Source organism: Rhinolophus sinicus, chromosome 3 (genome assembly GCF_057876585.1).
Source record: "Rhinolophus sinicus isolate RSI-liver-muscle chromosome 3, RSI-T2T, whole genome shotgun sequence".
NCBI lineage: Eukaryota > Metazoa > Chordata > Mammalia > Chiroptera > Rhinolophidae > Rhinolophus > Rhinolophus sinicus.
Window position 1 is genome coordinate 148,355,000 of NC_142503.1, and position 10,737 is coordinate 148,365,736.

General features: G+C 36.8%; 1 non-coding gene across 1 annotated transcript; it reads left to right on the forward strand.

Annotated features, from left to right (window-relative positions):
- Positions 1 to 5,384: 5,384 nt before the first annotated feature.
- Positions 5,385 to 5,514, forward strand: LOC141570919 (small nucleolar RNA SNORA25). Its single transcript, XR_012495361.2, has one exon. It is a non-coding gene; the product is annotated as a small nucleolar RNA SNORA25 (small nucleolar RNA).
- Positions 5,515 to 10,737: the final 5,223 nt, after the last annotated feature.

Genomic DNA, 10,737 nt, shown 5'->3' on the forward strand with positions numbered 1-10,737 from the left:
TCTTTCTGTCCTGCCATCTTCAGTGTGTTGGCCGTTAGCCTCATGTGATAAGATGACGGCCAGTTTCAAGCATTTCATGCGTTATACAAATGTCCTTTGACCCCCAAAGAAATAAAAAAGGAAGAAGAAAGCTGTTTCATCCCATGCTTCTCATTTTAAGAGGAAAGAAAGTCTTCCTCAGCTAACTTTTCCTTATGTCTCTCAGACAATAAAGGAGGCTGAGAAAGCAAGTATCATGATTCTCGGGCTCTAGTATAATTTCCGCCAGCAAAGAAGATGATGAGTGGGTTTGAAGAATGACTGTTGGTCAGGCCAATAACAATGTAAGAAAGATACTTTTTGAAGTTAAGGTAGCACAGCTAGTGTACGGCAAAGCTGGAACATAAAAACAAGTCTGAACCTTCTGCTAAAGATGCCACCTCCCAAATCACTGCACACAGGTTGTTTGTTAGGACTACTGTAACAAAGTACCATGTATTGGGTGGAGCTTAAACAACAGAAATTGGTTGATTGTCTCACAGTTCTAGACAGTAAAAGTCCCAGGTCAAGGTGTCAGAAGAGTTGATTCCTTCTCAACAATGGCTGTGAGGGAAAATCTGTTCCACGCTTCTCTCCTAGCTTCTGGTGGTTTGCTGGAAATCTTGGCATTTCTTGGCTTGTAGACACATCGCCCTTATCTCTGGTTTCATCTTCACCTGGTGTTCTCCCTGTATGTGTATCTGTCTCTAAATTTCCCCTTTCTATAAGGATATCTGCCATATTGGATAAGTCTATCCTAATGATGCCATTTTAATTCACTGTCTCTATAAAGACACTATATCCTGGGTCCAACATCTGCAAGTTTCAGTCACCGTCCCCTGAGGAACTGCTGTTACCAGGTACCTGTGTATCTCTCCAGAAATTGATTATGCATTTAAATTCTTACACTGTTCTTTACACCATCAGAGATTATTCCTATCTTCTCTGGTTTTGTAAATTGCTGAGGAATTTCATGAAATGTCATCAAGCCCTGCCTAATGTTTTTCCAAAGGAAAAGTCGTTCAAAAGAAATTCAAGCCCTGGACTTACCGTGGCTAAAACACACCCGACAGTCCTTCATGCTAACTACTGAGCTGGCAAAGACTTCGCTGTAATTCACATAGGATACTTAAGTTCTGCTCTGATGTTTTTGTTTTGATTTTATATTTACAGTTATTTTAACAGTTCTGAGATATAATTAATATACAATAAAAACTGCACATGTGTAATATATACAGTGTGACGAGTTTAACATATGCATACACCTGTGATACCATCACCACAGTCAATGTAATGAACATACTTATCACCACCATAAAGAGAGAAAAGACTATCTCCAAATAAGGCCACATTTTTACTGCAATTACTTTTTCACCACCTTATAGTAGCGTCTCTCCAGAAACACTTCTCAAGCCACTCCAGGCCATTTTGTTTCCAGCCTACTCTGGGGCTCCCACAGCGGAGGGGGGGGAGGGGGGGACAGAAAAGACAAAGGCAAATTCCCTGAGTTATCGTGTCCTGCCTACCTCTGTTTCTGTCCTCTGTCCTCAGAAGTCAGGTATTGAAATGTCAGTGGCCCAGTCACTTTCCCAGCACCAAATAACCTGAAGTTTTCTAGCAGGCCACACCTGAAAGAAGCAGCAGCTGTTGCTGCTGGTACCAGATCTTGGGAGTTCAACATATGAATTGGGGAAAGAAGTGCACAATTCAACACATAACACATATGAAAACCACCTTCAATGGAGACCAAGAATTCAATGATTTAATACATACACTTAGCAGAGAAAAAAAAAAAAAAAAAACAGGGAGGAGGGTGACATATTTCTATTTATGCAATTATACAAAAATAATGTTAAAAGCCTGATTCAGATAAAAGTATCCATAAACATAACAGAGGAAAAATATAGATTGAGGTCAAAATTAGATATTCCTTCTACATATCAGGTAACTATTTTGAGTAGCAAAATATATGCCTTTGGTCCTTTGCATCTTTCTTGTCTCTAAAACGGCATAATGCATTATTCATCATGTAATACTGCTTTGCTTGATGGAAGTATTTTTAACTGAAACCTTGAGGGATAGAAAATATGGAATGATTCTTATCTTTTTATTTTGTAAGAGGTCAAGTACCGAAGGATTCAAAACAAGAGCTTTGTTCTTAACTATCGTAGGTCACTTGTTTCACTGAACGAAGAAGGCTTGCCATTAGTCACCAGAAAAATAGGCAAGAACACAATGGGTCATACGTGGAAAAATGAATTTCTGTGTCTCCTAATATTGGGATCACTGTTTCTAACAGCTAGTATTAGTAAATAACACGCATTAAGCAGTTTGTGTGTGCTAGGCATTCTGCTAAGCAAAGCAAAGCAGTTTACCTGGGTTAATTAATTTAATTCTCAATTTTTATGAGGAAAGAACTATTTCCATTCCAATGTTATAGATAAAGGGACTAAAGCATAGACAGATTGTTCAAGAACATTCCTAGTAAGGGGCAGGGCCAAAGATTTGAATCTGGGTCTGCGGAACTTAAGAGTTCAAACCCATTAACAAGTCTTGGCATTATGAACTAAGAGTCAAATACTAGTTTTGCCACTGGCTCTATAAAACTAGGAAATCTCTTCATCTGTAAAATGTGGATAAAACTGCCTAGCTCAATTAGGGGAAAGCTGACATGTTTACTTACCTTTACATCAAAAATACTTTACTATAATGTTCTTTGTCCCTAATAAGAGAGGTTTTGGTTCTAGGACAACCGCATAAATACCAGTTAGCTAAATAATGGTTCTTTCTAAGCCCCACTCCTTCATTAACTAATGTGTAGCCTCCCCTTCTGCATCGCCTTGTATTCTCCTTATGTGTTTTACCTCAAGTCATAATAGAACATCAGTTGCCTTTTGTATCCAGACTCCTTTCCTTCTGTTAGCTATTACCTGCTTATAATGTCATCTAGAACTGCACAGTGGCCACCCAAGGCTCTCTACCCCTCTTTATGCAATTCAGGTCTCCAAACAATATGGGCTTCCGACATCCATCTTACAGAAACTACAAAAACGGGAGCCACGGAAGTAAAGTGCGGCATCATCTATCCTGTTCTCCCTCCTATTAGAGCAGATGAGCCTCCCCTTTACCTAAAGCCAATCTTCTGCCTGCGCTTTAGGTCCAATCCCCTTTTGCTTCTGAGGACATGTTCACTATTGACCCTCTTTTTTGTTAAGCCTCCAGGTGTAGAGCTTGTCTTAATGACTCCCAGTTCACGGTACATTTTCATCACTGACCCATGCAAAGCCTCTATTTTCCTGTCTCCTCTCATCACATTCTCATTTCTTTTCTTTTTCCCCACAGGCAACCACTGCATTTTGTTTTACTGCTCTTCTTTGTGTTTGTATGTTATATTAGTCCAGGTTCTTTAGGAGATCAGAACTAGTAGAAAGAGATAGAGTAGATGATGATGATAGATAGATAGATAGATAGATAGATAGATAGATAGATAGATAGACAGACAGACAGATAATGACAACGACTTCATAGGATTGACTCAAGCAATTGTGAAGGGTGGCAAGAATGAGATCAGGCAAGCCAGCAGGTTGGAAATTCAGGTAAGAGCTGATGTTGTAGTCTTGACTCCAAAATCTACATACTGGAAGCTCAGGCAGGATTTTTATATTTCAGTCTTAAGGAAGAATTGCTTCTTCTTCAGGAAACCTCAATCTTTGCCCCCAGGCCTTCAATTGATTGGATGTGGTCCATCCACATTATGGAGGGTAACCTGCTTTACCTCCAGTTAACTGATTGTGTCAATCACATCCACAAATACCTTCACAGAAACATCTAGACTTGTGTTTGACCAAACAACTGGGTACGATAGCCAAGTTGACACAAAGCTAACCATAACATATGGATTCCAAAAAATGAGTATCACTGATGTCTTATGTTTAATTTATGTAATGATATTGTGTTAATCTTTCCTACACGAAGAGTGGTCTGTTGACAGGTACCATCAGCATCACCTGTGATCGTTATACAAATACAGAATCTCAGGTCCACTCCAGACTTACTGAGTCAGATTCTGCATTTTAACAGTATCTCCCTCATTTCCTATCCACCTTGCAAAGATATTGAGAAGACTAAATTGGATGAACAGCAATTTTACTCTGAACTATATGCAAAAACAAAATTTAATGTATATGTATTCCAGAAAACATGTTAATAATTCCTTCAGCCTTATTAATTATGATACACAAATTAATACAATGAATAAATTGTGGTATGTTCACATATTGGAATACTAGAGTCAGAAAATACACAAGACGTAGCTGCACGAAACATAGGTGCTTACTTTATAAAGATTATATAGATGCTTACATTATAATATTTCATTAGAGTGCATTTAAATTTTGTGTACTTTTAGTATATTTTATTTCACAATGAAAAAGAAGATTAAATGGAAATGCCGAGACATTCAATAAGTGATAGTTACACACACCAATCCCTCAGATATACCCTGTCTGGTTGAGAATGGTTGAGCTCTGGGACATATTAAAGAATAGTTTTAATATCCAAGTTTTACATTAATAAGGGTAAACAGAGCAGCTGAAGTAATTTTTGAATACACAAAAGCAAACCTGGGATGTGGTTTAGAGAGAAAGAGGTAAAGACCTAAATATCTCTAAACAAGAGAATAACAACAACTCAGGGTAGTGTGCTGGCAGCTTAAGAGGTGAGGAAGAGGGTCTCAAGAGAAAAAGAGATAGAAGATGATGTGTAGCTTCAGGACCTAAGATAGCTGAGTGCTCCCTTCCTCAGAGAGGAGTGATCAATGAAGGTTTAGGACAATATCTAATATTCAATTTTAACTTGTTGTCTATTAATCAGACAATAGCATATTATCTGATTATGCATTAATTGGTATTGTGCATTCACCAGTGATCCCATTCCCCAAAGTTTCATTAAAGGTTAGCCACACATGATCGCCTTATTGTGGTATTGTCAGGAAATGAAGGAATAGACACAATGTTCAACATGACCACGACAGTTGCAGAAAGAGAACAGCAGTCACAGAAACAAGAAACATATTGAGACCAAGAATTCCCTGGATGGAGGAGACCGGAGCAAAAGGTGTTCAGGAGAAACAAACCCCCTACACGTCCTTGTGTATCTTGGGGAGGAAGCTGGATTTCCTACAACATGTAGAATAGGAACTTGGGCCACTGGACTCAAATTTTCAGGAAAGAGTGATCTCAGCAGTCTGAAGAACTTGAGGGTGCCAGGAAATGGACACTTTGTCACCTCTGTTTTATTAGCATCTTGCATACAAATTCAAGGTTTTTACCAATAGCAATATACAAGCTTCAATTAAATATAAATGAAAGTCATTTCAAAGAGGACTTGCAGGAATGTGAAACCCGGAGCTCTTAACACCAGTGACCTAAGACTGAAGTTCTCCACAGAATGCCATGGTCACTCAATAGTGCTGTGTGTTCCTGAGGAGATGTAGCCAATCATAATCATGACAGCTCACTCATAATAATCTATGACTGGTGATATGGAAAGTCAATAAGTAACTCAAAGTTTAATCAAAAAAATAATATATATATATATATATATATGACCCTCGTCCCATAGAAGGAATATTCTAAAAGCAGCTTAGTGGCCTTAAAAATCCTAGGTTAAGGGCTTCCTGTGACAGAGGGAAAGCAAAGAATAAAACAAGTAGTGTGTCTGGTTCAATACAAAACTTGACCCTGGTATCCAGGGTGCTTAGAAAACTTTGGTGTAGTCAGGTCAGCTCCTGAAGTCCCCTCTGTTTTCTTCCTTAACTTCCTTTTTTTTTTGCCTTGGAGAGCTTATATGAAGGTCATGGGTTTATGTTTATAAACATATCTCCTTGTTAGTAACTCTTAGATCTCAATAAACAAAAACAAACAAACAAAAAACCTCCAAGCTCTTAGAGCCCTTACTCAAAGTGCAGTGGGAGAAGAATTTGGTTTCCTCTGCACAGACAGACCTATCTGAATTGAAGAGGGTGTAGTGCAATGTAATCACCAGCGCAATGTGCCTTTCTTGTCTGTACCCACAACTGCCCCACATACTCAAACATGCTCCCCAAACACTGATGACTCCTGAAAGGTAAACATGGTGAGGCAGTGAGCCCTCTAGAGGATTTTGGAGGAAAAGCAGAGGTCTATCACTACATTTAACACCCCTACATTGTCCTTCAGCCCTTTGTATCAAGTCACATAAGCTAACGAACAGTAAGAAAGTATGAAAAGACTATCTTCCTTATAAGCACGATTAAAAGTCACCTCTGAGATTCTAAAACTAGAGGGGGGAAAAAAAAGCTTTATCACTTGTGTGTTTTTTTCTTCAACTGAGTCTTCTTCCTTGGGCTTTATTATTAAGAATCATATAATTATACATCTGCCCCTCTGTCGAGTTGCCATTCTTTTGGTCCTGCATGCTACCTGTTCAAAATGTGATAGCCTCACATTTATGTCTTTAAACTGTCCTCACTGCCTCAAAACTTTCTTTGGTCATGCACAGTGCCCAAAATATTAACGGACTGATGGAAGAATAATCTAGGCAGCCTCAGGCACATCAAGATTGAACAGTGGAAAAGTGTCATTTCCCAACCCCATATAGCCTCTTCAGAAGAGGTTCAATCACTTAACTTCAGCAAGTTGTTGAGGTTTCCGACATCACTAGGGATCAGACAACAGCTGAGAGTCAGAAAGTTAAAGTTTAATGTAAAATTAATGGAAACTGAACTAAGAGAGTACATTTGGTGTAAGAGTCATATAGCAGGAAACTAGGCACCCAGAAGCAGGATGAGAGACTGGAAGGAGCCATGGAATAGAAGTCTAAAAATTTAGGTTCAGGCCCAGCCCTGCCAAGAATTGGCCTGTGTAACTGTGACAACCATACGACTTCTCTGACTTTCATTTTTCTTATTTGAAAAATGAGAGTAACAGTATTTATCTTGCAAGTTACTATATGGATTAAATAAGGTTATTGATGTGAAAACTTCAGGTATATAGCAAACACCCAACAAATGTCTGGGAATCTGAATCTAGCCTTTTGGTGAGACACAGTATTCATATAAGGGTCAAATACCTAGTCATCCAACTCTGTGGTATCAAAATCTGGTATCACAGAAACTTGTCATGCGTCATAGAGAATCCTTATGCACCCCATATTTTCTAATCTGACAAGTCTCACAGGTCATCATAATTATGCCAGTTGCCAAGTAGGTAACAACAAAAGTAGTCATTCCTTTATGATTTTCATAGGCCTTAGTTAACATAATGCCTGGAGCACAAGTAGGATTTTGATAGATGTAGGAAATATATTAAAATATTTAATAAAAGACTGACAGAACTTTGTTACTCAATACATTGAAAAACAATAGTGGTGAGAAAGTCAAGCTAATCAAATTGTTTGCTTCTTAGCTTTCATCTCTCTGGCTTATACAATTCTTTTATTAATGTAAATGGCACACTCTTCTAGTTGACTAGGAAATGAAGTACCCCAGAAAAGGTGATAGAGAAATTGCTCCTACCTAGACATAGTTATCAAAAATAACAATAAAGAGCCAATAAGTGTGTTTTGTTACACAACTGGGGTATTAATAAATTTGGTGTACCCACAGCTAACATCATACTCAATGGTGAAAAGCTAAAAAGCATATTTCTTAAGATCAGAAACAAGACAAGGATGTCCATTTTCACCACTTACATTCAACACAGTATTGGAATACCTAGCCACATCAATCAAACAAGAAAAACAATAAAAGGCATCCAAATTGGACAGGAAGAAGTAAAACTGTCATTAATTGTCGATGGCATATGCTATTTATAGGGAAACCTAAAGATTCCACCAAAAACCTATTAGAACTGATAAATGAATTCAGTAAAGTAGCAGGATACAAAATTAGTATTCAGAAATTGGTTGCCTTTTTATATACCAATAACAAACTATCAGAAAGAAAAATTAAGACTACAATTCCATTTACATCCAAAAAACAAACAAACAAACAAAGAAACTTAGGAATAAATTTAACCAAGGAATTAAAAGACCTGTACTCAAAAAATTATAAGACACTGAAGAAAGAAAATGAAGAATATACAAATGAATAAAAACATTTACTGTGCTCATCGTTTAAATGTCCATTTTACCCAAAGCAATCTATATCTTCAATGGATTCCCTATCAAAATACCAATGGCATTTTTCACAGAACTAGAACAAATAATCCTAAAATTTATGTGGAACCACAAAAGATTTTGAATAACCAAAGGAATCTTGAAAAAGAAGAACAAAGTTGGAAGTATCATGCTATCTGATATAAAACTATACTACAAGGCTATAGCAATCAAAACAATATGATACTGGCAGAAAAACAGACACATAGATCAATGAAACAAATAGAGTGCCCAGAAATCAACCCATGCGTATATGGTCAATTAATCTATGACAAAGGGGAGAAAAATACAATGGGATAAAGATAGTCTCTTCAATAAATGGTGCTGGGAAAAATGGACAGACACATGCAAAAAAATAAAAATAAAATAAAAATAAACCACTTTCTTTCACCCTACACAAGAATAAACTCAAAATGAATTACAGACTTAAATGTAACACCTGAAATCATAAAGCTCCCAGAAGAAAACACAGGCAGTAAACTCTTTGATATTGCTCTTAGTAATATATTTTTGGATATATCTCCTCAGGCAAGGGAAACAAAAGAAAAAAATAAACAAAAGGGGCTACACCAAAACGGTTTTGTACAGCAAAGGAAACCATCAACAAAACAAAATGATATCCTACTGAATAGGAGAAGATATTTGCCAATCATATATTTGATAAGGGATTAATATCCAAAATTTATAAAAAATAAAGAAAAACACATACAACACCAAAAAAACAAACAATCCAATTAAAAAATGGGCAAATGACCTGAATAGATATTTCTCCAAAGAGGACATACAGATGGCTAATAGACATATGATAAGATGTTCAACATCACTAATCATTAAAGAAATGCAAATTAAAATCACAATGGCTATCACCAACAAATCAACAATTAGTGCTGGCGAGGATGTGGAAAAAAGGGAACCCTCATGCACTGTTAGTGGGGTTGCAAATCCATGAAGCCAGTACAGAAAACAATATGGAGGCTCCTCAAAAAATTAAAAATAGAACTACCATATGACCCAGCAATCCAACTCTTAGGTATTTATCTGAAGAAATACAAAAGATTAATTAGAAAAGATATATGTATTCCTATGTTCATTGAAGCATTATTTACAATAACCAAGAAGCAACCTACGTGTCCATGAGTAAATAGATGAATGGAAAAAGAAGAAGTGGTACATATATATAATGGAATATTACTCAGCCTTAAAAAGAATGAAATCTTACCATTTGCGACAACATGGATGGACCTAGAAGGTATTATGCTAAGTAAAATAAGTCAGACAAAGACAAATACCATGATTTCACTTATACCAGGCATGCCAAAAAAAGATATACAAGTGGACACTTTGGTCAACGTTGCTCAAGCAGTAGTTCACTATAACACAAGTGTCTGGAAACTGATGGTAACCACTCTGAGCACCTCTTCTAATTGCAGAAGTCAAAGGTGATTTGTACTCATCTTTTGTATCGGTATATATTGAATATTACAATTTTAATACAGTTTTCCCTTCTTAAAATGGGTATACATTTTTTTTGGCACCCTCTGTATGTGGAATCTAAACAAAGTCAACAAACAAAACAGAAACAAGCTCATAGATACAGAGTACAAACTGATGGTTGCCAGGTGGGCGGGTGTTGGTGGTTGGATGAAAAAGGTGAAGGGATTAAGAAGTATAAATTGGCATTCACAAAATAGTCATGGGGATGTAAAATACAACATAGAGAATACAATCAGTAATATTGTAATAACTATGTGGTGCCAGGTGGGTACTAGACTTTTCCAGAGTACCACTTTGTAAGTTATATGAATGTCTAACCACTATGCTGTACACCTGAAACTAATATTGAATGTCAATGGTAACTGAAAAAAAAATTTTTTTTAATTTTAAATATGGCGTATTCTAAATTTTTACAAAATGAATCTTTTTCTATTTATCTAATGTATCATAAAAATCACATTAAAAGAAAATAAACTATCAGATTCTAACTGCAAAATTAGAGGCAATTTCCTTTCAAAACTCACCTAAAAATAAGTATTAACAAGAAACAAATGAAGGAAATCTTTAATGAAACTAGGTAAGTCACCCTCAAACAACAAAATATATGAAAGAGCTACCAAATGACCTAAGGTCTAACAAGCGTACAAAAAAAGGTGCTGAGAGGACATCAAAGGCTGCAATATCAGAGAAAGCTGGCAGACATGAAGTCTCCAAGTAGGTGGCACACCCAAAAGGCAAAACCAACAATATCTGGAGTTTAATAAGGACCTGGTCTGTGCAATGTCTGCCAGACCCCACAGCTTCCAATTGTTGACGACCAGGGAGAAGGCCAAAAGAACTGACTTACATACACACAGTATATTATGAGAAACTTTGTGAACCAGAAGCCTTCTGGTGGCCAGCCTAAAACATAATTCTGGTTCTTTTCTAACATGAACCTCCCACAAATAGTGCAGAAAGAATTCACCTCATTCAAAAATGACAAAGAATTCACTGGAGCTATACAAGCAAGTCACAACTTTTTTTTAA